At 38.2% G+C, this 23885-nt stretch overlaps 1 protein-coding gene across 2 annotated transcripts in view; it reads left to right on the top strand.

Annotated features, from left to right (window-relative positions):
* Positions 1-23885, top strand: part of AMMECR1 (AMMECR nuclear protein 1) — a 117384-nt gene that overhangs the window by 51457 nt on the left and 42042 nt on the right. The gene's annotated exons all lie outside the window — the stretch shown is intronic.

The raw sequence follows: 23885 nt of genomic DNA, 5'->3' as shown, positions 1-23885 counted from the left end.
CAATTCATGAGTCTTAAATTGCATGCAGTTCTGAGTAGCATAATGAAGTCTTGTGTAGTCCCACTCCTTCCACCTGGAATGTGAATCATCCCTTTTTCCAGTGTCTCCCCCCTGTATATACGCTTCCCACCTGTTAGTCACGGAGTAGCCATCTAAGATAATCAGAACTACTGTCATGGTGTGGCAGTGCTTGTGTTCAGGTAACATCGATTTTACTGAATAATGGCCCCAAAGCACAAGAGTATTGATGCTGGCAGTTCAGATATGCCAAAAAGAAGCCATAAAGTGCTTCCTTTAAGGTAAAAGGTATGTATGCATGTGTGTGTGTGTGTGTGTGTGTGTGTGTGTGCATATATATATATATATATATATATATATATATATATATATATATGGAAAAAATATACTATGTATAGGATTTGGTACTATCCACTGGGCATCCTGTAACATATTCCTCATGGATAAGGGGGGACTACTGTATGACTTTTGGGTAACTTAGGGAAGGCTTCACCATAAAGGGACTGTAGATAAAAGCCCTGTTCTTCTCTATAACTAGTCAAAAGGGAGACAACTTTAGGGAGTATGAAGTTATTCTGATCCTTAGAAATTATAAGTAAGGAAACAAATTTCAAAGTAATTTAGAACAAATTTATTGATGTAGTTTACATTTTTACAATTTTTGAAGTTCCTTAGGGAAACTTATCAGAAAACAAGAAGCATCTATATAAATGAAAGACAAATGTATCCATGGCGGACATTTTTCTCATTGAAATTTTTTAAAAAGGAATTTCAGGAAGGAATTGTATGTGTTTAAACATGGACTATGTCAATTTTATCATACTTAGATTTCTTAAAATTGTAGGGTTTTGAAAAAATAATAAAATTAGATTGTGTTTATTTCTTACTGCAATCTGGGATTTGGGAATCTGAGTATTTTAAAAACAGGCAAGATTTTTATTTTTTATTTTTATTTTTAAAAAATATTTTTTTATTGATTTCAGAGAGGGAGAGAGAGATGGAAACATTGGTGATGAGAGAGAATCATTGATTGGCTGCCTCCTGCATGATCCAAATTGGGGATCAAGTCCTCAACCCATATGCCTGACCAGGAATTGAACCGTGACCTTCTGGTTCATAGGTTGACACTCAACCACTGAGCAATACTGGCCGGGTAAGGCAAGATTTTTAAATGTATTTTTAATTTTATACAAGTCTTTTAAGGCTGCATTACTATATATATCTCCTATCTAATAAAAGAGTAATATGCAAAATGACCATAACTCCAACACACAAGATGGCTGCCCCCATGTGGTCAAAGATGGCTGCCACCATGTGGACACAAGATGGCCTCCACAAGCTGTCCAGCAGGGGAGGGAAGTTGGGGGGGACCCAGGCCTGCAGAGGAGAGCAGTTGGGGGGTGACCAGGCCTTCAGGGGAGGGCAGTTAAGGGTGACCAGGCCTGCAGGGGAGAGCAGTTAGGGGCAAACAGGCTGGCAGGGGAGCAGTTAGGCATCAGTCAGGCTGGCAGGGGATTGGTTAGGGGGTGATCAGGCTGGCAGGCAGAAGTGGTTAGGGGCAATCAGGAAAGCAGGCAGGAGAGCAGTTGGGAGCCAGCAGTCCTGGATTGTGAGAGGGATGTCCGACCGCCCGTTTAGGCCCGATCCTACCTAGATCGGGCCTAAACGGGCAGTTGGACATCCCTCGAGGGGTCCCAGATTGGAGAGGGTGCGGGCTAGGCTGAGGGACAGCCCCCTCCCTCCCGGGCATAAATTTTGTGCACCGGGCCTCTAGTGTGTATACACACACACACACACACACACACACACACACACACACACTGAGTCGCCAGATTATTAACGCATAATAATCTGGCCACTCAGTATATATGTGTGTTTGTGTGTGTGTGTGTGTGTGTGTGTGTGTGTGTGTGTATGTGTGTGTATATTAGAGGCCTGGTGCATGAAATCGTGCATGGGTGGGGTCCGTCCGTCCAGCCTGGCCAGGGCGATATGACATGGGCGGTTGGCTGGTCTGCCTGCTGGTCGAACTCCTGGTCGAGGTGACAATTTGCATATTAGCCTTTTATTATATAACTAGAGGCCCGGTGCACGAAATTAGTGCACGGGGTGGGGGGGTGGGGGTTGGGTGGGTGTCGTTCAGCCTAGCCTGCACCCTCTCGAATCTGGGACCCCTTGAGGGATGCCCGACTGCCCGTTTAGGCCCGATTCTGATCGGGCCTAAACGTGTGGTCGAACATCCCTCTCACAATTCAGGACTGCTGGCTCCCAACCGCTCGCCTGCCTGCCTTCCTGATTGCCCCTAACTGCTTTTGCCTGCCAGCCTGATAGACACCTAACTCTCCCTGGCCGGCCCAATTGCCCCTAACTGCCCTCCCCTGCTGACCTGGTCACCCCTAATTGCCCTCCCCTGCCAGTCTGGTCGCCTCTAACTGTCCTCCCCTGCAGGCCTGGTCGCCCCCAACTGCCCTCCCCTGCAGGCCTGGGTCCCCACTCAACTATCTTCCCCTACAGGCCTGGTCCCCCCAAACTGCCCTCCCCTGCTGTCCTGGTCCCCCCAAACTGCCCTCCCCTGCAGGCCTGGTCGCCCCCAACTGCCCTCCCCTGCAGGCTTGGGTCCCCCCTCAACTGTCCTCCCCTACAGGCCTGGTCCCCCGCAACTTCCCTCCCCTGCTGTCCTGGTCCCCCCAAACTGCCCTCCCCTGCAGGCCTGGTCGCCCCCAACTGCCCTCCCCTGCTGGCCTGGTCACCCCTAACTGCCCTCCCCTGCTGGCATGGTCACCCCTAACTGCTCTCCCCTGCAGGCCCGGTCGCCCCCAACTGCCCTCCCCTGCATGCCTGGTCCCCCCAAACTGCCCTCCCCTGCAGGCCTGGTCCCCCCCAACTGCCCTCCCCTGCAGGCCTGGTCGCCCCCAACTGCCCTCCCCTGCAGGCCTGGTCCCCCACAACTGCCCTCCCCTGCAGGCCTGGGTCCTCCCCAACTGCCCTCCCCTGCTGGCCTGGGTCCCCCCCAACTGTCCTCCCCTGCATGCCTGGTCCCCCCCATTGCCCTCCCCTGCAGGCCTGGTCTCTCCTAACTGCCCTCCTCTGCTGGTCTGGTCACCCCTAACTGCCCTCCCTGCTGGCCTGATCGCCCACAACTGCCCTCCCCTGCAGGCCTGGTCCCCCCAACTGTCCTCCCCTGCAGGCCTGATCGCCCACAACTGCCCTCCCCTGCAGGCCTGGTCCCCCCAACTGTCCTCCCCTGCAGGCCTGGGTCCCCCCCAACTGTCCTCCCCTGCATGCCTGGTCCCCCCAACTGCCCTCCCCTGCAGGCCTGGTCTCCCCCAACTGCCCTCCTCTGCCAGTCTGGTCACCCCCAACTGCCCACAACTGCCCTCCCCTGCCAACCATCTTGTGGTGGCCATCTTGTGTTCACATGGGGGCAGCCATCTTGTGTCTTGGAGTGATGGTCAATTTGCATATTACTCTTTTATTAGATAGGATAAATATAGTATGTACACTGAGTGGCCAGATTATTATGTGTTCAGAGACCATAATAATCTGGCCACTCTGTACATACTATTGATTTTTAGAGAAAAGAAGAGAGGGAGAGAAACATCAATGAGAAAGAAGCATCAATCAACTGCCTCCTGCCAGCCCCCTACTGGGGATGGAGCTGCAACCTGGGCAGGTGCCCTGACCTGGAAATGAACTGGCAACCTTTTGATACTTGGGATGAAGCCAAATCAACTGAACCACACTGGCCAGGGCTGCATTATCTTTTTCTTTTTTAAAAATTTTGAAGCAAACAGTAATGAAAACTTAAAAACCAAAGGCATGCCAACATGTTTTTGCCCCTGATCTGTTTGAAAACTATTATTTGTCTGAAATAAATATTACGTTATTGCAAGTCTGTTTCCAGGATAGGTATTTTAAAATTTGACAGGAAAATTATCTTTCAAATTTTTCATGCATATACTGCTTGTGGATTATTATAGCATTAATAGCAATGTTGATTGTCCATGTCACATGTTTCTTAATAGGATTTCAAAGAATTTTGCCAGTGTAAATTTGTCATTTTACATATTCAAGTCCCACATACTAGAGATTAATTGTGGCAACCTGGCAAATTAATGATGCAGTGCAAGAGAAACCAAAAAATGGCTGGAAATGCTATCCCAGAAATTAGTAACATTTTTAGCCTTTGGGATGTGAGTGAGGCTAAACAATGCACTTATAATGACATTTGCAGGCTTACATCATAGGCCAAAGAAGTGGGAAGAGAGGGTAATGAGGCCTGGTAGAGCAGAAATTCTGCCAAATAATTGAATGTCAGATTTGATTGCTGTTGTTCTGTCTCTTGCCTAAGGTGTATCTCATTTTAAGAAAACCTTCCAGAAAGAAAATTGAATATGTTCAAAGCAAATAAATCATTAAATGCTCATGGCCCTATAGTTTCACATTACAGATTTCTTCTGTTTCCCAAAGTATTCACCCAGGATTTCCCCATACACCCAGAGTTACTGCTTCTTCCTTTGTGTGCTCATTGCATACTTCCTGGTACCTGTTACAGCACTGGCTTGATCTTGCCTGCAGTGTACTGTTTTGCATGACTGTCTTCCCTACTTAGATTGGTAGTCCCTTGAGGACCTAAGCTAAAATTTTCACTTCTTTGCATCTCTTAAGTAGCTGTGGTGGATTAGGCATAGATCAAAATAAATGTTTGAATTAGAGTGAGTTCCTATAGTATGTTGTTTAGTGGACAGGTAAGGTAATTAAAGAAATTACTAGGACCCAGAACCCATGCAAGGGACCTGAGAAAGGAAGATTAAAGCATCTCTGAAAATGTGAATCATAGGAAAATAATTTGCAAAAGCAGTATTTACTTTCATTGTTAGGAACCTAGACGTAACCTAAGGTGAGACATATCTATATTTTGTTTTCTATTTATAATTTTAGTTCAAATAATTTTTTACTTATTATTTGCTTTATAATTATCTGTTGTCATATAATAAAGAATGGTAACACAAATCTTATAGGAGACTTTATGTAGATAAAATATTTAGATATTCTAGTTGCAGCTGTTAAGTTTTACTATTATAAAAATGAAACAATTGAAATAAATTTTAAAATGTGCTCCCATGGAAAAACCTACATATACTTACGTTACAAATGAGATGTGTGAGAAACAAATAGCCTGAAGAAATGAGGGTGATATTTAACATCCTATATATTACCTTTAGCACACAATTACAGCTTAGAAACATTTTGTGCCACAAGGCTGCTTATTAGAATTGTGTCATGAAGGATATTTTATTCATAGTGGCACTAGTTTCCAAGTCTTTTTTTAAATCCTCATAAGGGAGAGATGGCCATTTCTGTGAACGGCCCTAGTCTTAAAAACATTGGGTGAGTGGGTGATGGTTTGTCAGAAATGATGTTTCTGTAATGGCTAAACATCTTGGGGGGGATCAAAGTTTCAGGTGAGCAATCTATCACAGGTCATGTCTTCATATTATGCCATTTATTAATAACTAGTTAATTATGCTTGATTCTATTAATGGACAAAACCATGTAAAGAGGCGGTGTTTACATAGAAATAAAACTTGAATTCAACAAGCAAAACACTACCTCACCCTTTTCCCCAAGAAAGATTTGGGCCAGGGATTGCGACAACATGTTGATCATTTTATTTAGCAAGGTCAAAAAACTCCTTTTGAGAGATACGGCCTTCAATATTCCTACAATTACCAACTGTAGGAATATTTGCTCTGGAATGGATCCCACTCTATTCTGAGCCAAATTTTCCTTGTCATTCCCCCTGTAATAAATACTATGCAAAATTGTGTAACAAATAAGTGGTTTGGAGATTACATAGAATGCTCAGTAGAATAAATTTCAGTTGCAATGGAAAGGAAAGAGGTCCTTTTGATATGCATTTGATAGGAATGTGTTAATTTCAACAAAACATCTGGTATAAAAAAGTTGTGAATGCAGGACACTTGAGGGGGTTACAGAAGGAAAAGGGATTTACTGTGCTTACAATTGCCAGTAGTCAGGCCACTTCCAAGTTGTGATTTTGTCAGACTTGGAAATTTAGTGGGATCCAATCTACTCAGCCCTTCCACGAGAAGATCCAAATCCAGCTGCAGCAAGGAGCAGTTACTGATTGAGAATGGAGGCTCTACCCAGTGCATCCTAGCTAGTTTTCATCAATATGTTTAATATTGCCCTTTTTATATTCGGAGGGAAAAAGACTGCCTTTGTGGTTTATTGGTTGAACTTGTACAGCTGAATCTACTGTAAAAAAATCTTTCTTCATTGACATTATTTTACTACAGATTTCAGTGTTCTTGCCATTATTATTTTCTTAATAAAGTAATTCAAACTTAGAATAGTCACTATAGTTTCAAAGCTTGATTGAAAGATGCATTCAGTATTTTCTTTAAATAAGCAGCAATCATAATAACACAGCTGTCATTAAAGATAGAATTTATTTTAAATCCTAACAGTCTTGCTTCTTAATTATGTCAGGCTGAAATAAGGCTTATTTAGTTCAGTCCCACATTTACTCTGAGCAAGGTACTGCACTAGGTACTGTGGAGCTACAAAGATGAACAATACATAATATCTACACTCAATGAGCTTATAGTCTTGTAAGAGAGCAACATGTACACAAAAGAACTATAAAGAATGTAGTAAGTGATACATTAGATATATAAACAACACTACTGGAAGTGAGAGAAATTAGCTCTGGTTGGATAGAATGGGAAAAGTTTTACAGGAGAACTGACATTGCAGCTAAATCTCTGTGGGCATTTAAGATTCACAACATTCAAAAGTGAGGATATGGAGAACATATGCATTGTGTGTCCAAAAACTTCCTGAGCCAAATACAAGGGAAAAGAACAGTGTATGTTGTTTGAGGGAGAATTGTAAGTAACCCTGTGTGTGACTTGCGTTCTAGTGAGGACAGTGGGAGATAAAATGTTAGACAAGGACAGGGTTGTTTTTTAAATGCATTGAATTGCCATTGAAAGATTTTAAGCAGAGTAAAAAGGTCATCAGGGATGGCTCTGGCTGCTTGTATATAGGATGGAATGGAAAGGATAGAGATGAGAGACAGACCAGTTAGGAGACTAATTTTAAATTCCAAATGAGATATGCTACAGGCCTGAATTAGATTAGTAACAGGAAGGATATAAAAAGATATATAACAGAGACATGGTAGTAATAGAACAAGATGAGACTATATGTGGGGAGTAAGGTAAAGGGAAGAGTTGAAGATGGCTCCAAAGGGTCCTTCTTACATGATGGGGAGATGACACAATTAAAAATGATAAGCAACACAGCAGAAGTACACATTGACACTTTGCTTGTAACAGAGTAATTTTTAATGTCAAAGTAATTTTACTTCAATCTTAGGGTATATTTTTTCTGATTTTGAATATTGAAGATTTTTGTAAATTAAGAATTTAATTTTTAAAAAGTGTGTCCTTTCAAGATATGGTATTGAGAGTGGAGTATACTATCTAACATGTTGTTATATTAGTATTATGTAATATATTATTTTATATAAAAGTATAATAAAGAAAACAGAGGAACGGGACCCTTGATATCATTATTTTCTTTTAGTCCATGCCACAAAGCAAAGCTTAGAAAAATAAAAGATAAATTTATAGACTGCCTCTTGATTGAAGAAGCATTGATATGTAACATTTGTTAAAGTACACTGAACCCTTAAAATTCCTCTTTCTAACCAAATATACATTTTGTGGATGAGACATCTATAAAACATAAATGTTTATAAACACTGGGCAGTTGTTATGGAATTTAAATATCTGTACTTAGAACCTAAGAATGTCTTGGTTTCAAGACTGAATAAAGATAGATTCCAGACTTTTTTAAAGGTAAACAGCACATCTGTTGATTTATCTAGAATGATAGAAACTGACTGAATTTTGTATTGTGATAAAAGTCAGTATCTTCTCTTCCATTTATTTTGGGTAATCTTCTTTTCCTTTGGGGAACTTCCCAGATGTTCTGTGAATATGATTCCAATTTACAAGAGTTGTTTTTATATTGTAGCTGAGTGATGTCCTAACTCTGAAACTCTTAGAATGATGTAATTCTAGACTAGGGGTCTTCTGAAATGTGTATAGGAGTGCCCCATGACACTTGGGCTTCTTTGACTTGCTTAGAGTCTCAAAGCTGCTTGTGGGGGCAGTTTCCTGGTGTTGAATCCAGCTCCTAGTGCAGTAATTTCCATTAACAAAGAGAATAAACATTTCAAGGTATCAGCTGGGGTCTAGATTTTGAGCAACGTTCATATAATGCAGTAAAAATGAACAGCTAGCACCACAAGATGATTTAGATGGTTCCTTAGGTACAGCTGTGTTATTTTCTGAAAGGAAGAGAAGCCCTGAAATTCAGTGAAAAAGACAGGATGGTTGCTGCTGTACACATTGTCAAATAATTATTTTTTAAAAATGATTGTAAGCATTTAATACTAATATATTGTAATAGTTTAGCATTAAGTAGTGAAAACACTTTAGATAAGTATCCAATTTGTATTATGAGCACATCCTATCTAATAAAAGAGTAATATGCAAATTGACCGTCACTCCAACACACAAGATGGCTGCCCATGTGGTCAAAGATGGCTGCCCCCATGTGGACACAAGATAGCCACCATAAGATGGCCAGCAGGGGAGGGCAGTTTCGGGCAACCAGGCCTGCAGGGGAGGGCAGTTAGGGGAGGACCAGGCCTGAAGGGGAGGGCAGTTGAGGGGGGACCAGGCCTGCAAGGGAGGGCAGTTGGGGGCATTCAGGCCTGCAGGGGAGGGCAGTTGGGGGGGACCAGGCCTGCAGGGGAGGGCAGTTAGGGGTGACCAGGCTGGCAGGGGAGGGCAGTTGGGAGAGGACCAGGCCAGCAGGGGAGGGCAGTTGGGGGCAATTGGGCCGACAGGGGATCAGTAAGGTGTCGATCAGGCTGGCAGGGGAGTGTTTAGGGGGTGATCAGGCTGGCAGGCAGAAGCAGTTAGGGGCAATCAGGCAGGCAGGCAGGCAGGTGAGCGGTTGGGAGCCAGCAGTCCTGGATTGTGAGAGGGATGCCCGATTGAAGACAGTGCAGGCTGGGCTGAGGGACCCCCCTCCCCCATGCACGACATGCACTGGGCCTCTAGTTTCTTAATATTTATTTAGAAAATTAATTGTCACCACTTAGTTATAGATTATGCCTTTTATGATCTTTCATAGAAAACTACCTCCAAACCAGAAAACTGTGAGCTGCCTCACTCTGCTAGCAGTGGGTTTGTGTCCTGTGTTTACTGACTACCTTAAATATTTGTCCAAGCCACGTATAATTTAAAAAGAAAAATTCTCATTTAAAAGGAGTCACAAGCTTATGGTGCTCAGTTGTAGATGATTTTTGCACTGTGGGTCCTCTTGTTCCTCTCATTTAACACTGATGATACAGAGATGACACAAATGATCAACCCAGTAGATAAAGACACATGTTTTAAAACAGACTACACACTTTCTTGCCCAAAACCTTTTTGAAGAATTATTTTTTCCTACAGACTGTACTGGCTAGCATTTCACTTTCATTGGAACATTAACCTATGACTATTTTATTCAGTATTCTTATGGGATACCTATTAATTTTAGTGTCCCAAATTTCTTATGCAAACACATTTGCTGGTTCTGATATTTTCAATGTTTCTTTAGAAACTAGAAATCTCTGAGCCATTTTTTTAAATCTTATTGTTCTGATTTGCAATTCTGCATATGAAAAGAGGAAGTGTTATCACCTCAAACCAAGTAAAGTCAGTAGATTACCCATCCATGCTGTGCTAGTACTGTGTGGTTTGTGCTTAAGGGAAACCTGTATGAATCTAGGAGCTTACAATATAATTAGAGTGGTCAGACCGAGGTAACTAGGCCTCTGAGGCCATGATCCATGCTCCAAGAAGGAATGAATGGATGTGGGAAGCTGGAAGATCCCCCTGTGCTAGTCAAGTGAGAGACAGTATGTAGGTGTGAGGAGTAACAACCTCCAGAAATGCTTCCTTTGGACAGTGATGCTACTTTTTCATTTGATAATTGATTCATAATGACTGCTTATTTTGTACTTAATGTATAGGTTCCCCAAGGACTTTGTTGCTTTGTCTTTTGTTTGTTCTAGTGTGTAAGTCTATAACTTCAGAGATACAAGTTTTTCTCCCTCCTCCCCCTATTTTACATCTAAAAGTAACCCAAGGTATGAAAAGTTAGTAACTTCTTTAGGTCAGACAGTAAGTGATTGTGTTGTATTTCTGATTCAGTTATTAGTGACCTACCATTAGACTTGCACTTGAAGGTCCTTGAGTAGCTAGCAACACCAAAGTGGAAATAAAAGCTCCCAAATTAAAAATAATTGCACAAAAATAAATAAATAAATAAATAAATATAATTGCAGGAAGTCCATTATGATTAACAAAGAATTAATGAAATATTTATTTAAAAAATAATTTTGCTTGTTTTACTGACACCGATCATTCAAAATGGGCTAACAGAGTATTGTCAAGTTGAAGTTTTCCAAAGCCCTGCTTTGTCATATACACATAGATTTGTAATTATGGTGTTACAGGGCATATAGATGGTTAATCCTGGAGTCCTGATAATAGTTTCTCTTTCAGCAACTCCTGTATTTCTCTTACAACCTTAATTACAAAGTTGATTTGCTCAGTGTAGCAGTCAGCCTAGCTCTGTTTAAATTAGCACACATTCTGAATTAGTGGAGCTCAAATTAATGATGTTTTATTCTGTTACAAATAGTTTGTTTTCCATCACTGATAATTATTTCCATGAAAGTTAAATCCACAAAAAATATTATCTCAGTTTCCTTACTGTTATTTACCAAAGTCTAAGAAGTGGCTTTTAGTTACATGGGGAGGGGAGAGGACATGGCAGTAGCAAAGGAAAATGAGGCGTTATAACCAGGTCTCTCAGATTTGTGGAGCAGGTTCTGAGCAGCATTCTAAACCAATATTCCTTGGAAAAGACAAATCAGACCTGGGAATCTTAAGTATAATGTCATTTAGAGAATGTTTGCTGGTATACACTAATGCTTTAACCCCTATCAATCTGGTAAGTTTTAAGAACCTCTTAATTGACAAACATTCCGATACCCCTTCAGAAGTGCACCAAAGGTCCACTCCTCTTTCCCAAAGTTAGCCCTTCTTCCACTAAATCATTCTCAGCTTTAGAGAGTTGATTTTTCAACAAGCTCCCTTTCCCTCTTGGAAGATTACTCACCTGCAATCCCACAGAGAACTGTAAGAGTGGGTAGAGGATTTTTTGAAAGGATTTTTTATTTGTGAACTGATGTCTGATTTCCTTTAGATCCATGTTCATTTAGAGAGACTGTTATCTGGTGCTTCTTTTTGCTGTGCCTGCCTTTGCTGATTTGGGATTTATCCATTTCATAAGATTTTCCTTTATAAGAAGGTGTGAAAGGCATAAAAATAGACTGGTATTATGGGTCCCTATGTGTTTTAAACTACAACAAAATAGTAATAATCACCCCACAGACATTGAACTCCTTCAGGATGCAAAGCATCTGTGTTTTCCTCAGGGGGAAAGGCCTGTGAGATCAAAGCAGCTCTGTAATTCTATCGTGGAAGTAGATTATTATCTATTTATAGCAGTCTATGAGTTGTAGTTAGAAAAAATGATGCTACCTTGTGCTGTACTATGAATTCACAGTAAGTAATCTAGCTAAAGACCAAAAAGACCATTTACACCATCTAAATAAATAGTATTTAATACATATTAAACAGGGGAGAACACACTTTGGTGGACAGTTTTTATGTGATGAATAAAAGGATATTTAGAGTGTAGGGGAATGTTGAGTGTTTAATAAAGTATAATCAGTAGGACCACTTAATGTTTATTATATTGCCAATAAATGTTTATTAAATATGAGACTTTCCTCCTACATTATTTCTTTCACTTATTAAAAATTTACTCACTAGCTACTGAATGCTGGGCACTGAGCATACAGTGGTGAGCAAAAATGAGCAGTCCCCATACTCATGGAGCTTATGCTCTAATAAAGTTATATATATATGGCACACACGTGGGTATAAATAGTCAAAATGTAGTTTTGAATTTATGTTTCTATAGGGTTTTGCTTAATCTGGTAGATTTTCTGCAAATAGGCCAGTATCCATAAGTTTAAAAGTAGTAAGGCCTTGTGAATTTAGGTGTATTTCTCTCTTTTTTTACTTCTTTAAAATGTGACTTAGTTCATGAGATTTGTACTTATCATTAGGTGCTCTAAATTGCTCATATAAATGCCAGTCATATTGTGGCAGTATAGTGAAACTTCTATGAATCAGGACTGCAATTGAACATACTAGGCCACTGTATATATACTTGTGCTTGGCACATAGCAGGCACTCAATAAATATTTGCTAAATTAATTCACATTCATAGACATTCTTTTCCATCAATAATCAGTAGGACTGCCACTTATTCACGGCAGGTTTTGCTGCTGTCGGGGATAGCGATGTCACATGACTAATTTAAATTATATGGCTTTTATCCATTGTATTTTTTCCATCCCCAAATGATGCTATTTCCTTTTAGTATCTATTGTGTGTGTGTGTGTGTGTGTGTTTTAAATATGTACTGTAGTACAGATTCAGCAATTGTCATTATTTCAGCAGCATATAGTGTAGCTTTTCCAACATATTTTATTAGCCGATGTGCTTGTCTCATGGAAACAAAGCCAAAGTAGAACCTTTTCAATGTGAGAATTAAGTAATTTTTAATGGTAACAGAATGGAAAACTATACAAGTAAAATTTTTCTTTGCCTTTTAAAATTAGGTTTATCAAGCTATAAACAAAACGAGAGATGAGTTAAAATACCCCTTTCTGTTTGATCAGGCTCACTTTAACGTATTTGTTGAAAGGAATAAAGTAAAATATGTTCCAAGAGATTGGAAGGTAGGTTGGGTTCAAGTCAATAGCTTTAGCAGTACATCAAGAACACCATAGTTCTCCCTTGCTGAATCTCCACATGACATAGTGCTATTTACTTGAAAATGGACATTAAGGTTACTTTTCCCTGACCAGCTTATAGTTTAACATATTTAAGCACACACAATGGAAACTACAGTGGCATTTACAATAGGGGCAGGTTCTCTCATTCTTAGAGCTTGATAAAAGGGAACTAAATACTCTTATTTTAAAAATGCATAAGTTTTCTGTCGAATAATCCTTCTATGGAGCTCAGCAGTTGGAGAGAAAGGATTGGACAGAATGGATAGACTGCAAAGGTAAGATTAGCCAGGGAAAAGCACAACGAAGAGAGAGCCACACCTAATAGGAGTGTATAAGAATAAAGTGAGATGAGGGGGCAATGGGTTAGAAATGGAAAGAGGGCCATAGTGAAGACTGCATTTGCCACCCTCACTGTGTTGGTGCTCCCCAACCCTTATCTGCTTAGTTTCTACATTTGGTGTGGTTTTGGCATGCTGACAAGTGCCAGGTGCCTGATAATGTTGAGTTATTCTTGGAAGCTCACTGCTTTATTGTTCTAGTTGTTCCCTGGAGCCTCCGACATAATTCTCTTCTTTTTTCTTTGAACATCAGTTATGGGGTGTTACTGGATAAGGACAGAGTTGGGACTTGGTCAACAAATATGTGAAAGATTAATGGAAAGATCAGTCATTGGGGGGAGGGGAAGTCAGAAGATGCAACATATAGTTCCAACTCCACTACTCAGTAGCTGTTTGACTTTGGACACTTCACTTTCCTCTCTAGTTCCCCCAAATGTCAAATGAAGGGTATGGACTAGATGATCTCTAAGTTCTTATAGCTGTGATATTTGGTGACTCTATAACTTTAGGGCCTTATTCTTGGAGGACAACTGTTATGATTTATAATATAATGTAGCATTAGCTTTGCTACTTTATGGGGCTGTTTTGAGGGTCACCTAGGAAGAATGATGTGAAGACCCTTTGGAAACTTTATGAAGGATCATAAAATGAAGACAATATGAGTGATTTGAAAGAAAAAATTTCCCCAAAGATATGACATAGTAATAAAAAATTGAAATAGTTCTGTTTAAATGAATGTAAGGCAAGTTATAGAGGCCTTAAAACACATGTAGTTTATGCTTCACTGCAGGAAAATATGTGATTGCAAAGTATAAAAAGCAAGGAACTGACTCAATAACCATTGCCTGGTTAAGCAGCTAGGCTGCTGGGAGGATGAGGCACTCAACATTTTTTTTTTCTAACTGGCCTGCTTTTCAAGGTTACCTTAAAAACCCTAGAAAAAAACAGGGAGTAGGTCATGTACCTTTCTCTGTCACCATCACCCATCCACTCCCCAAAGGCTGAAATAGAACTTAAAACCAGTACAGAAGGGAATGGGTCATCCTGACGCAATGGTGGAGCTTGACAACATGTGACTGCCTTGCACAATTATCCTTGTCCAGTGGAGGCAGCAGCTGTAGGCCTTTGTCTTAGTGTTTTCATCTCTTCCCACACCCACATTCTTTCCTTTGATCTCCTTGCGACATTTTACTATTCATGCTTCCTCACCTAACTAGAGTATAAAGAAGAAAACATCCAGAAGGTTGGGGAGGAGAAGAAGAGAAGGAAATTCAAAGTGGAAAAAAAATGTCAGTGAGGCAATAGAGATGGCTGGATGCCTCTTTCTCTCTTTCTCAGCATGACCGAGTGGATAAGTTTATTTTGCACCTCATCTGTAAGACTGACTTAACTCTTTTCCTTTGTTACCTTTAGTTCCCTATTGGTGACATCCAAGGAAATTATAGGCAGTCCACACAATGAGAACCAACATGCTAGCTCTCAGCAGACCTGTACCATCTAGGACTGGCAATAGTTTTAGAAAAGACAGTAAATCAGTGGGTAAGACAGAATCACCCTAACATGGCACATAAATTAGAGTGACAACATATGTTTTGCAATTTACAGAGTTTTAATTTATAGATTTTATTACCATGGAAAGAGGGATGGGGGGGGGGGGAGGCATGATTCTTGTGGTGAGTATGAGAGAGCTTATTCATTCAAGTTGGAAAAGTAAAGTTAAAAATAAGAAACAGACCTACCAGCCTAGATATGTCCAAAACTAGTACTTTGGTAACGCTATTATGACTTTCAGCAGATTAAATTTAAAATTGTGGAAAGGCTTCAGAATAAAGGAAGGCCTAGTATCCCACTAATAGGGCTTATTAAATTTAGATAAAACAGATGTTTTTCAATAGCAGCAGCTCTGAATCACCAAGATCAAAATGGAGAAAGAAGAGAATAAAAACAAGCTAATACTTTCACTAAAGAAGTACTGTTTAATCTCAGTTTCAGAACCTGCTCACACTTACACCTAAAGCATTCGGTTAAACCCCAGGAGAAGAAGCATTAATTGGGAGAAAATTCCTTAAATCTGATTAAATGTGTATACATTATGTTGATTTGCTAACATTCTAGAAACAGTACTGTAAAAGGAGACAGGCAACCCAGAGTTCATACCTGTTTGTATGACCTTTGTCAAATTGTTTAATCTCATTGAACTCACTCAACCTCAGTGTCTTCAAATGTGATTGTTTTGAAGACTCAACAAGAAATACATGTATAGCACCTGACTCACAGTAGTTGCTCAACCAATATTGGCTCTTACATTTAGAGCTGCTTTTGCTCATAGTGGCATGTCTAAGTATATTAGAACCAGTCTCCTAGGATTTAGGAGCTGTAGATTAGCAGTCTCCAAAGAGGGGTATAACCAGATGATCCATTGTGGGGTGAGAAGAAAAGATTAGACATTCTATTTGTGATCTTTTAATCTAAAATATAAAAAAGTACTTGTACTCCACTAATAGTTCATGTATGGATTGGCCCTGGTGCTCTCATTTGGTCTATAACAGAGGGACATTGTCACATAATCCTGTGGAAAGCATAAGATCCCTTATTTAATGGGAGTAGATAGTGGCACAATCCTTTCATTTACTTTCAGCAAATTGCAGAAAAAATATTTCAGTTTACATGCCCATGGTTAAATAGATTCATAGTTCTTAGTATTATCTGCAACCTGTGGTTTCTTTGCAGGAATCTTCTTAAGCCACTTGTCCATTACTCGTAGTTAGCTAAAGCTATATAAACTAGCCCAGGCAGGATACACAAGTGGCTTAAGAAAATTCCTGCAAAGGAACAATGGATTGATGAAAATAATAATAATCCAAGCACAAGGCAAGGATGAGAAAATGATGGAGCTAGCGGACACTTCAAGTTACCTTGTAACCTGGTTGGCCAAGTTACAAAGTAAAAATGAAAATAATCTAATCAGACCTCAAAATAAGAGAAATTATCAAGAACATTTGAAATATGTATTTTTACCTGCTGTTTTTAAGAACAAAGCTTACTCTGAGTATATATTCTGCTTTGGTTATATTAACTATAAGTAAATATACATGTTGGGAATATGTGCTCAAAGGTTTTATTACTAAGAATGCTCAGTAAAAACAGTTTGGAGACCACTGGTTTAGATAAGAAAAGCACAGAACCTCTCAGCTCTTATTCTTTGCTGCTTATAGAGTTTTGTTTTGCTAAATATTGTGCTGTTTAGCATAATCAGTAGGATATAGAATAATATATCTAAATCCATTGAAGACAAATTGAACATAATTCATGGAACTACATTTCTGGGTAAATATTTCTTGTATGAAAGTAAAAGACCAATCCTTGCGCTGGAGATTTTTAAAAATCTAATTCAGGAAAACCAAGAAAGCATAACAAAGCAACATATGAATGCATGCCTGCAAAATTATGGAACTTCTTGATAAAGAGGCACCTTAATTAAAGTAGTAGATGTGTTAGTAGAAAAAATGTATTCGTTTCATTTCTGTAAAATTTTCCTACAACTCTGGATCACTTGGTAACTAGTAAACCAGCAGCAATGAGTGTAAAACAGATCCTTCCAGAAAAGAAGTTAACCTTGTCTGACCACTCCTCTCAGCATTCCTATCGTATGTGATTTTAATAAGTCTTTTATATGTATCCATATATTATTTTGTAATATACTATTTTTATGTGCTCCATGACTCTTCATGTAATAAAAGGCATAGAACAGGTACCCAATAAATATTTTGAAAATTAAAGAAAATGAAATGAAGGCTTCTCAGAAAAACAAACATAAAAACAAAACCAGAACCTGGGAAGGTAGCCATTATCTCCTGGGATGGCCACATTTAATTCCTAGAGAAGATAACTTGTTTAGATCCTCCCATCTCAAGTTTGAAGGGTTAATCTTAGTCTTGGAACTCCCTTCCTTCCACCAGAGCCATGATATGGTGGCTGCCCTGTGAGCATCAACTTTACAAATATGCTGATGATCAAAGTTCTTTTCTAGCCACTGCTTATTAAGCACCTAGTGTATGCAAGACACTTATACAAGCGCTAATATTCTATTTATTTGTTATAGTAACTCTGAGAGGTAGGTACTATTATTATTCCCATTTTATAGATGAGGTAATGGAAGCTGGCACTGGTTAAGAGACTTATGCAGATGTCACACAGCTAGTATGCAATAAAGCCAGGATCCAAATGCAGGTATGTCTGACTCAGAATCCAAACTCTTGACCATGCTACCGTGCTATGCTTTAGGACTGTGAAATAGTGTTCATATATTAATGAGGACTTCAATTTTGCATTTTTAGGAGCTATAGTTATTGGCAGTAAGTCACAGGGAACTGTTGTGATATTTTGGAAACATGCTTTTAATGACCCTGGGGAAATGATACTTGGTTAGGGTTATAGAGGTTTCTAAATTGTAAGAGAAAAGTCAATAAAATTTACGTTCAATTTTATTTGAGAGGTAGTTCAGTTTTATAGTGTCCTAACTCAGATAACACAAGAATGAAATCCCTAGAAACTTTGAAAGTCTATGTCAGATTACTTTTGTGTTACATTCACTTGAAAGTATAGACAATCTCACATTTTCAAATTTCCCAAGATTAAAATTGTTGGTGGTCAAACCGTAATCTGTTTTCCACATATACAGATTTTTTTTTGTGTGTGAAGACCATTGAGAGCACTGTTCTAATACTGGATAGTAGTGAATGACCCAAAGTCATATTGGGTCTTAAAAATGAACCTGAGTCATGAAGAGACAATTAAATGATATTCATTATACTTAGGTAGAATATATTTTAAAAGATTTTCATCAGAAAAACAATGAAAAGAAAACACTGTTTCTAGTCATCTATTTCTAAAACCAGGATAAAGTCAATCCAGAAACTCTGAAAGGAGAGCACTATGTGGACATTATATGGAGGGAAATGAGGAGAACCTTCCATACACACTAAACATTTAGCCATCTGTTTTTTTAGTTCTGCTCCACGGAAACAAATTCACAACTTGTTCTCTTAATTTAGAGGTGAGGAACTTGTGGCTAGGAGGCAGATTCTTGACAATATTGCTCTGGTCATCACAGCATGCAGCTTAGAGAGTATTTTCCCCTCCTGGTGGGCACCTGTGGCTATCCCAGAGAATAAAGGCTTTTACTAGTAAGAATTCTAGATTAGAGCAATTCAAGAACTTTAAGCCAATCAGTAGGTGATAACACTCTAAAGCCTAAGTAAATCCTATAGAATAGGAGCTACATAATATTTATGGAAACCTACAGGATGTATTGCACTAAGTCTCCCTTTCCCTCTTACCCTTCCACTCCTCCTTGCTTGCTTTCTCTCTTTGTCCCTTGTGTATTTATTTACTTTCTCTACCTCCCACTTCTTTTCCTGCTTCTTGTTTTCTCTTCCTCTCCATCTTTATTTCTTTGTATATATTTTCTTTTTCTCCTTTCTACTTTCTCTTAATTTTTCCTCCATTCTCCGTTAATTACCCATCAAATCACATTAATATATACAATTGTATATTATATATGTAAATTAATAACTGTTAATGTTCATTGAACAGTAAATGGGTTGTATTTATTACTCTAAAGGGAAAAATAATCTCCTAATTAACTAACATTTTACATATGGCTTAATGATGGAAAATTTCCTTTTGTGTCACAGCCCTCACCAAAATAAGGTTCCTTTGCCCCTTCCTTAACCATAATCATGTCTTTTGTCACTCCTCTCTACCCTTACGTTTGATGAATAGTCACTTTTTTTACATTCTGTTTTATGCCTGCTATTTTCTTTAATAGCGGGGAAGCAAAAATTGCTACTTAATGTGAAAGAAAGGTTAGGGATAATTCTAGTACTCTAAAGTTTCTGGAGTTCACACATGCCACATATGCACTCTGTTCCAGTAGCTCTGATGAGGAATGGCAGAATATCTAAATGATTGAAACCCCTCATGAAAAACTATGTGTGTGTGTTTTTTAGACAAATGTATGCTTGATTTGCTTTTCTTCACCTATCCAAACCGGGATTTTAAATTTTGATTTTAATTACTTCCTTGTCCTGAAAAATGATTGCCTGTAATATTAAGCCTTTCTCAGTTTGGTAACCTTCCACTGGATAACTGATTAAGGTCCTTAGTGTTTTAGAAATCAAAGGAATGAATGAATGAGTGAGGGAATGGCTAGCTAGCTAGATTCATTTAAATCTTTTTCTGTTGCATGCTATATTTTTTACGATGAGCCTTGTAATATATAAGGTTTTGTCTCTTTTCAGCTGTGTTTTTTCTCTCACAGTTTCTAGGCACTGTCACAAACACTTTGATTCTTTCATAGCCAAACTCTTAATTCCTTTTTTAAAAATGTTCATTTTCATTTAAGTGCTATTTAACATTAGATATTAACTTTGACAGATGTTAAGGCTGCTTCTCAATTAAGAGAAATATATTCTTGGGAAAGTGCCAATTTGAATTGAATATATTTGAATTTGGTATGTGAATTAAATTGTTGTTTCAACCTACCCATCCATTATAAGAGTGATGAAGCAGCCAGCTGGTTTTGCATATAAGTGGTTTTTATTTTTTTCCCCATAGCAATATTTGAACATTAGAAATTGGCTTCCTGTTGTAGCAAAGAAAACTTTGTACGAATTTACTACAGGATTTCACTATTTGTCAGTTCCTTAGACTGCCTAGAATTTAAGTTGGCAGACCCTACTTTGATATAAAATGCTTTCCATGGGCAGCATTAATATTTTAAAATCCTTTTTTTTTTGCTCCTGCATATTTCCAATAGACAGGAAGTCTGGCTTTATTTACCCTTTGGCTACTAATAAATGCTATTAAATTGTTATTTATCTTTTTTAGGCAGAGGCATTGCAGGTATGATATCAGAATTGCCAAATAAGGCAAGCATTTAATTTTAATATATATTTTTTAATTTCTTTATTGATTAAGGTATTACATATGTGTCCTTATTCCCCCATTACCCTCCACCCCCCATTTATGCCCCCACCCCCCTGTTGTCTGTGTCCATTGATTAGGCTTATATGCATGCATATAAGTCCTTTGGTTGATCTCTTTTATAATCTATTCAAAGGTGGCAACTAAAGTATAGATACTAGAAAGAATTTTAGACTTGAGTCAAGAATCTCGGTTGTATCCCCACCTGTGTCACTAACTAGCTGGGTCACCTTGAATAATCTACTACCCAACTCTGGACTGCATGGTTCACCTTCCACACTGCATGGCTCACCTTCCACACTGCATGGCTCACCTTCCACACTGCATGTTCTATATACAAGAGAGCAGGGCTGAGGGAAGCTGAATCTTGTTTATTAGCTATCCATATCAGCCTAGCAGCTCTGAGGTCAGTTTCCAGCTGCATTTTTCATCTTTTTCATAATCCTTTAAATCCTCGCTAGGCTTTCATTGCTAGTTTCTTTCCCTAGGAATTTGCATTTAGAGATATTGAGGGCTTCCTACCTTTTGGAATTTTCCTATGCTCATGAATTTAATGAAGTTACATAGAGTTGATGAAAAATATAAGAATTAAAAGTCTTGTTCTGGTGTCTCTATAAAAGCAGAGTGTTTCCATCATGACTAATATACCTTCACTATTTCAGAGTTTTGAATTTAATACTTTTGAGTCTTGGTATGGTGAGGCATGATTGTCAGTTTCTCTTATTAACCATGTTGCATTCTCCCATCTGCTCCTTGTTCTGAACATCCTTTTTTTTTTTTTTTAAGTCCAGAGTGATTGAGCAACCAGGAAATCTTGCTGGCCTGATCCTCAGTTAGATTTTAGAAAAATTTCCTTAATTTGAAATAGTTTGAATTGCACTGAGCTACCATCTACCTTTTGTTGGTTTGCTACAAAATAAAGTAAAAAAAAAAAAGAAAAAGATAACTTGCCTCAGAGTGTTGAGGAATTAACTGTATGGCTTGTGTATTTTAATGGAAAGCAGAGCTAGATACAAAAAAACTCTTCATTAAAGGAGGCCTAGCCTATAATTAAAAAGGCAGACCATAACAAGTATTGGCGAGGATGTGGGAACATTGAAAAGAATCCTCATACATTGCTGGTAGGAAGGTACAATGGTACAGCCACTGTGGGAAACAGTTTGGTGGCTCCTGAAAAAGTTAAACATGAAATTACCATGACCCAGAAATTCCACTCCTATGTATCTGCCCAAGAGAAATGAAAACATATGTCCACAAAAAAAGTAAAAAATGGTTGTTCATAGCAGCATTATTCATAACAGCCCCCAAGTGGAAACAAGCCAAATTTCCATCATCAGATAAATGGATAACAAAATGTGATTTATACAGATAATTGAATATTACTAGGCAATGAAAAGGATGAAGTACTGATATGTGTTACAACGTGAGTGAAACTGCAAAAACATTATGCTATATGAAAAAATTCAGACAAACAAAGGCCACATATTGTATGATTCTGCTTATATGAAATGTCTAGAATAGAGAAATCCATAAAGACAGCTGGGGGGAGAGGAGAATGTGGAATGACTGCTAATGGGTATGGGCTTTCTTTTGGGTGTAATGAAAATGTTTTAAAATTGGATAATGGTGACAATTGTACAACTCTGTGAATACACTAAAAACCATTGAATTGTGTACATTAAAGGGGTGAATTATATCTCAATAAAGCTGTTATATTTTAAAACATTAGTGACTATATTACTATAATTACTTGAAATTATGAAAGTGTATTTCAGTTACATTTTTGCCAGGGGCTGAGAGGAAGGGGGAATGGGAAGTTAGTATTTAATGGGTATCGTGTTTCTGTTGGGCAAGATGAAAAAAGTTCTTGGGATGGATGGTGGTGAGTGTTGGTACACTCAACAATGTGAATGTACACTCAACAATGTGAATGTACAACAATAGTACACTCAACAATGTGAATGTACTTAATCTCACAGAACTATACACTTAAGTATGATTAATAAGGTAAATTTTATGTTATATATTTTACCACAATAAAAAAGCAATAATCCTAAAAAATACATTTTATATCATTCTAATGCATAAGCCTTTTTTAAGCAGGAAAATTGAAAGCGTGATTTGCCTTTTGGTCTTTTTGCATGGGATTCTTCACTAGTCTATGTTTTAGAGCTTCTCTCCAGAGTGTGTATATGCTTTGGTGAAGAAAAGGTGGAGTTTATACAGACATATGTCTTTATCTTGACTTTGGATGAGAACTTTAAAATACTTTTTAAAACTTTATTTGCCAATTGGAAAATAAAAGAAGCCAGACCACAGGAAATTTATGTTGTTAAATTATAAAATAGTGACATGCCATACTCAGAGTATGAATTATCATAGATTTCCAGTGTTTCTTGGTTAATCTTGACTCCTTGACTGGGAAAAAAACATATATACTTTACATAGGCACCTCTATATTTTTCTATGAGCATTTTCCTATCTATAGCAGGATAGAATGATCACCAAAATGTATTTGAAAATACAAACATAGGTATATATTTGTACAATACAGTGGGTGAGTTTCAGAATGCAAAGGAGGAGATTGAAAATGAAAAAAAAAAAAAATCCAGTAACGAGAAAGTCACTTAAAACAGAATTAAATTATTTCTAAAAGCCACAGGACTTTGTTATGACCCAAACAGTTTGTACACTCTAAATTTGTAAACTATTAGAATTAATCTATGAAAACATGCTTAAGACTAGCTGTTATATAAGACGTTTGAGGATCAATGGCTCAAACGCCAGCAGTACCATTTAATATAGTATGCAATCAGTGGTATGTTTGTTTTTCTTGACCAGGAAGTGGTTTCTTTTAAAAGTACAAGGAACTCACAGCACCTGTGTGTGTGTGTGTGTGTATTTTCTGTCTTTTCTGTTGTTACAGGAAGAATTATGATCTGCCAACATTTTTGTCCTTTATAATGGTTGTTTTCTAGAGTTTGGCATTGTGGTATATTACCTTTGATTATAGGATCCAATCAGAATTGATGTACTCAGAAATCCATTGATGTGATTAGTGGTCTCCTAATCATACTTTTATTTCCTAGATTAGCCTTATTTCCTGTAATTTCATAATTTTTTAGTCATATATTGAATTATTCTTTATAGGGGACCTGAAATTCTTGTGAGTAGTTTTAGTCTGAAATTTGCATGATTCTTGTAATTTTCTTTTGTTTCTTTTGCTTGAAGAAAATGAAATTTTTTTGAACTCTGAATGCTATTCTGTGGTAACTGGCCAACCTAGTATGAATTTATTTTTATAACATGAAATGCATATATTTTTTTCCACCAGCACTAGATCCAGAAGTCTTCCCACAAGTTTCCACTAGTCTGGTTTTTATTCTCCTCAAAAGTAAAATAAAACATTTCCCAGTTTCTACAAGTAACAAGAAAGTGCACCAGGAAATGACTGTACAGGAAATGTGATTGAGCATTCACTCTTTTTAAAAATATATTTTTTATTGATT

Source organism: Cnephaeus nilssonii (genome assembly GCF_951640355.1).
Source record: "Cnephaeus nilssonii genome assembly, chromosome: X".
Classification (NCBI taxonomy): domain Eukaryota; kingdom Metazoa; phylum Chordata; class Mammalia; order Chiroptera; family Vespertilionidae; genus Cnephaeus; species Cnephaeus nilssonii.
The sequence above is the reverse complement of the archived record's forward strand: the minus strand, read 5'-3'. Positions and strand labels throughout refer to the sequence as shown.